The sequence below is a fragment of the Schistocerca piceifrons genome, chromosome 8 (assembly GCF_021461385.2).
Source record: "Schistocerca piceifrons isolate TAMUIC-IGC-003096 chromosome 8, iqSchPice1.1, whole genome shotgun sequence".
NCBI classification, from domain to species: domain Eukaryota; kingdom Metazoa; phylum Arthropoda; class Insecta; order Orthoptera; family Acrididae; genus Schistocerca; species Schistocerca piceifrons.
The window spans coordinates 5,832,789-5,838,788 of record NC_060145.1 but is presented as its reverse complement, the minus strand read 5'-3'; the positions used below and the strand labels follow the sequence as shown (position 1 = coordinate 5,838,788).

The 6,000-nt window shown below is 44.0% G+C and overlaps 1 protein-coding gene across 1 annotated transcript in view; it reads left to right on the top strand.

Moving 5' to 3' along the window:
- The first annotated feature begins 289 nt into the window (after positions 1-289).
- The window catches only part of LOC124711925 (carboxypeptidase N subunit 2), a 158,632-nt gene continuing 152,921 nt past the window's right edge, over positions 290-6,000 (top strand). Inside the window, exon 1 of the mRNA XM_047242182.1 lies at positions 290-372. The gene's annotated coding sequence lies outside the window, so the exon portion shown is untranslated. The remainder of the gene's footprint in view (positions 373-6,000) is intronic.

Genomic DNA, 6,000 nt, shown 5'->3' with positions numbered 1-6,000 from the left:
GCTACAGCTGCAGGGGGCAGGCCCCGGACAGAGAGCACTGAGACGACAGAACTGGGCCGCAGTCGGCGGCTGGCCGCTCGTGGCGCTGCCAATCAGCGGGCAGAGGAGTGGTGGTGCGGAGTGGGCGCGGTAATCAGGAAGCCGGGGACGGCTCTGGTCCGCGCGGCCAGTCGGTGCCCGGCGCCGCCATGGCCAGCTCCCGCCGCCTCGCATGCCGGGCCCTCGTGTCACTGCTGCTGCTGCTGCTGCTAGCGGCGTCGGCGGCGGCGTCGTCAGCGTCATCGTCGGCGGCGGCGTCGGCGTCGGAGGCGGCGCGGCTGGCCGCCAGGATTGCCAGCCTCGAGCGCCGCCTCAAGTCAGTCGAGCAGCCAGGTGCGTGCTCCCTCCCAGTCGTCACCTCCCACTCACTGCCGACAGGTGTTGGATTTAGCGCGCTCGTCAGCCTGGTCGTCATCTCCGGTTCTTTTTTTTCTTTGAGTCATCAGCCTTCTGAAACTTCCTGGCAGAAGTAATGGCCGCTATCGACAGGGGATCTCAGGTTGATTCCGTATTTCTGGATTTCCAGAAAGCTTTTGACACCGTTCCTCACAAGCGACTTCTAATCGAGCAGCGGGCCCATGGGGTATCGTCTCAGTTGTGCGACTGGATTCGTGATTTCCTGTCAGGAAGGTCGCAGTTCGTAGTAATAGACGGCAAGTCATCGAGTAAAACTGAAGTGATATCAGGTGTTCACCAGGGAAGCGTCCTGGGACCTCTGCTGTTCCTGATCTATATAAATGACCTGGGTGACAATCTGAGCAGTTCTCTTAGGTTGTTCGCAGATGATGCTGTAATCTACCGTCTAGTAAGGTCATCCGAAGACCAGTATCAGTTGCAAAGCGATTTAGAAAAGATTGCTGTATGGTGGGGCAGGTGGCAGTTGACGCCAAATAACGAAAAGTGTGAGGTGATCCACACGAGTTCCAAAAGAAATCCGTTGGAATTCGATTACTCGATAAATAGTACAATTCTCGAGGCTGTCAATTCAACTAAGTACCTGGGTGTTAAAATTTCGAACAACTTCAGTTGGAAAGACCACATAGATAATATTGTGGGGAAGGCGAGCCAAAGGTTGCGTTTCATTGGCATAACACTTAGAAGATGCAACAAGTCCACTAAAGAGACAGCTTACACTACACTTGTTCGTCCTCTGTTAGAGTATTGCTGCGCGGTGTGGGATCCTAACCAGGTGGGGTTGACGGAGGACATCGAAAGGGTGCAAAAAAGGGCAGCTCGTTTTGTAGTATCACGTAATAGGGGAGAGTGGCAGATATGATACGTGAGTTGTGATGGAACTTGTAACCTCCCCCTCACTTATCGACCTTAATGACGGTGAAAAATGAAACCGCGTGTACCTAATGGGAATTTTGGAAAAGCAATCGTCACCGAAGTTAACCTGTCGGTAAAGAGGGAGGAAAGGGTTACATCTAAATGAAAGGAAAAATGCAAGTGAAACTGGTGGAAATTAATTTTGAAATAGGGATAAAGTTAATAAAGAAAGTAAATGTGCGGCCGTTACGTTAACAATCAACTAGCGGTAATTAGATATTTGAGATTTGGGGGAAATTACGGTCGCCAGTACTATGGACAATTACTATAATAACTGAAAAAGAAAGGTTATTACACATATAATTAGCACTAGAAGCGTGGCAACTAAAGGTTGACACGTGTAGTGTGAAAACTGAAAGTTTGTCAGAAGTAATAAATTTCGCTACACTTAATTTAGCAAAAGAATTAATGAAACCGGAAAATCGAAAGTAAATTTAGTGACTGAAGTTAATAGTGAGCTTTCTTTCTGAAGCACATCGAAATACAGTTAGTCTTGGACTACCTCAACAATCATTTCTAAAGCTACTTGAATCTACGCAATTTAGAAAGAAGAGATTTAACTTTGAACTTGAATTAAACGATTCTGAACAATTAACAATAGTAAAATTTAGTACGTACCAAGCTGAGCTGCAATCGCAGGTAAGCTAAAATACGGTAACAAAACTCGCACTCTTAATTTGTGCTTGTGTAATCTAACTATTGTAGCCAGCTATGAATACTTAAATTGAATTTTGAAATTAAAGCAGTGAAATAGAATTATGCTGGCGTTTGAATTTCAACGACACTCGGGTTCATTTCGGAAAAGGAAGGGACCCTGCTTGGCAATGCAATTGGGACAATGAGCAACAAAGGTTCATGCTAAGTTGCTGTAATTTTGCGAGGCAAATGGAACAATTTGAAAAGCTGAGGTCTGCCATACAGTTCGGAAACTTTACGTGCTTTTAGTCTTCCTTGTTGGTTGATTGAAGGTGTGAAGCCGTCGATCGAGGAGGTGGCGACAGTCACTCATTGTCGACCGTCGCTGTTGCAGAAGCTGGATGTTAGCGCGCCTTCTTCTCGACACGGTCACCAGGCGAAACGGGCTCTTGATGTGCGCCAGCTAATGCTTCCCGTCCGCGTCACCATGTCAGAAACTATCATTGCGAGTCGAGCGCAATTACATGCTGCCATACCCCGAAAGCGCGGCAACTCGCGGGAGCGTCACATCACACACCTGCTCCACTCGCTACTCCAGCCAGACTCATACAGCTCTGCCCGCGCTCCACGCGGCAGAGATAACACTACCAAAGATCCTGCACACTTTGAGTCTTCACACGACCTATCGATGTAATCGTTCGATAGCAGTTTTCCCTAGGCAAGACCCAGCGTAAAAATACAAATAATATTTACGAAACAAACCAATTATACATCGACATAAATGCATATATATATATATATATATATATATATATATATATATATATATATATATATATATATATAAATAGTAAAACAAATACAATATGTAAAGACACAGAAATGTCATATATTCAGGTAACAAAAATAAGGAAAACAAATTATAGTACAATAGATGGAAATGGGAGGATATGCATTTCCGGCGTTACAAACTCATTAAAGCAAAGACGTTTTTCGTCGCGGCGAGATCTATTTAGGAAATTTCAGTCACCAACTTTCTCTTCCGAATGAGAAAATATTTTGCTTGATTAGAAGTCGCTTGTGAGGAACGGTGTCAAAAGCTTTCCGGTAATGTTCCGCCACGGCTGATTTGTCTGTTTTCACGAGTCGGCAAGGACTTTTATGTTCCTTCAACCGTGTATTCACACTTCTCTTTGCAGTTCCAATGTAGACCTTGCCACACGTACACGGAATCTTATTACACCACTTGCAGCCAGAGGGGGACGTTTATCCTTAACGGAACAAAGTGCTTGGCCTATTTTGTTCAAATGTTCAAATGTGTGTGACCTTAAATGCTATGGTCATCAGTCCCTAAGTTTACACACTACTTAACCTAAATTATCCTAAGGACAAACAGACACACCAATGCCCGAGGGAGGACTCGAACCTCTGCCGGGACTAGCCGCACTGTCTATGACTGCAGCGCCTGAGACCGCTCGGCTAATCCCGCGCGGCGCTTCGTCTATTTTCTTAGTTGGTCTGAAAGTCGGTAGAACGTCATGTTTCCTTAGAATCTTACTGATCTGATCCGTCACTTTCTTGGTGAAGGGTAGAGAAACCGTGTTCTTCCATCGCTGTGTCCTAGCGTTGTCCTTAGGCCTCCTGTTATTCGATCGCAAAACTCTATTTATTTCCTTACTAGAGTTCCCATTCTTCTCAAAAGCCTGCTTTAGATGTTTTAACTCGGCGTCCAGGTGTTCCGGCGTACAAATCCTTTTAGCTCTGTTCACTATACTTTTAATTACACCCCTTTTCTGTTGTGGATGATGATTGGAATCCTTATGCAAGTATCTGTCGATATGTGTAACCTTCCGAAAGACTTTATGTTTCAAGCTGCCATCAGTCTGCCTCATGACGAAAACACCCAAGAAGGATGTTGCATTGTCTTGTTCCATTTCCATGGTAAACTGGATTTTTTGATTTATATTTTTTAAATAACAAAATAATTTCTCTAAAGCTTTTTTGCCATTTGACCAAACAACAAATGTATCATCCGCGTATCGATACCATCGACATGGTGTCTTACTCGCTTTTTCCACAGCTAATTGTTCGAATTTTTCCATGTAAAAGTTAGCAATCGTAGGACTCAATGGGTTACCCATGGCCACACCTTCAACCTGCTAATAAAACTCGTCTTCCCACTGGAACTGACTAGAGGTAAGGCAGTGTCTGAAAAGAACAGCAGATTTGTTTCACTACCATGCAGTGCTGTGCTCCAGAGTACGTTCTCAGAAATTTCTTCCTCAAATTAAGGTCTAAGTTTGATACTAGCAGACTTCTCTTGGCCGGGAATGCTTTATTTGCCAGCGATAATCTGCTTCTTATGTCCCCCTTGCTCCGTCCGTCAGGGGTTATCTTGTGCCTAGGTGTCACATTTTCTGCACTTCATCTACTTCTTAATCACCAATCCTGATGTTCAGTTTCTCGCAGTTCACATTTTTGCAACTTCCCGTTACTTTCGTTTTTCTTCGATTTTCTCTCAATACGTATTTTTCACTCATTAGACTATTAATTCCATTCAACAGCTCCTGTAATTCTTCTTCACTTTCACTAAGGGTACCAATACCGTCAACAAATCTTATCACTGATATCCTTTCACCTACAATTTTGACTTCACTTTTGAACCTTCTTTTATTTCCGCCATTGCTCCTTGGATGCATAGATTGAACAATAGTACATCCCTGTGTTACATTCTTTTTAATCCGACCACTTCGTTTTTTGTCATTAAGTCTTATTGCTCCCTCCTGGTTGTTGTACATATCGAATATTACCCGTCTTTACCTATAGCTTAGACCTATTTTTCTGAAAATTTCGAATATCTTGCAACATTTACCATTGTCGAATGGTTTTTCCACGTTGACAAATGCTATGAGCGTGTCTTCATTTTTCTTGAGTCCTGCCATTATCAGTAGCATCGTCAGAACTGCTTTTGTTGGCTTTACCTCTGCTAAAGCCAAACTCATCGTCATCTGAAACTTTCTAGCAGATTAAAACTCGGGATCTTTACCTTTCGCGGGCAAGTGCTCTACCAGTAGAGCACTTTCCTGCAAAAGGCAAATGTCCTGAGTTAGAGTCTCGGTCGAGCAAACAGTTTTAATCTGCTAGGAAGTTTCATATCTGCGCACACTCCACTGCAGAGTGAAAATTTCATTCCGACCGTCATCTATTAGATCCTCAATTTTCTTTTCCATCCTTGTGTATATTTTATGTATATTTACTGAAGCGGCGAGTGAAATTTTTTTGATAAGGCTGGGAGTCGAACCCGTGTCTTCTGCTTACTAGGCAGGTGCGTTAGTCGCTTTGGCACAGCGGTTCACACAACTTCACGGATTACGCTTGCATGCTAGCCCACTCGACCCAAATTCTCGCTGCCACCGCAGTCTATTTTAAATTCTTCCTTACACTCGAACAGAATTTCCGACGCTCTGCATGTTCTGGAATAGCATCTCAGCGTCAAACCTAAATGGGGGATCCAGCCGGAAATCCAGGTTCATGTACTTATACAAATGAAATGGCACAATTTCAGAGACCTTACTGATCTCATATAGATATTATCTTATGTATAAAGACTAAAGCGGTGAGTGGAAATTTCTGCTCAGGCTTCGGTGTATTAATTTTCTCAGGGAGACCGCCAAATACTTGGTTCAGCTGCAAATGGCGTAAGTTTCTCTTGTGATTTGGATAGTTCTCTTGCAACTGATTGGCAACGTTTCTCTCCAGAAAGTGAAAAAAGATCTGAAGAACACTACGTGGTCAAAAGTATTTGGACACACCCAAAAAGATACATTTCTCATATTAGGTGGATTGTGCTGCCACCTACCGCCAGGTACTCCATATCAGCGACCTCAGTAGTCATTAGACATCGTGAGAGAGCAGTATGGGGCGCTCCGCGGAACTCACGGACTTCGAACGTGGTCAGGTGATTGGGTGTCACTTGTGTCATACGTCTGTAAGCGA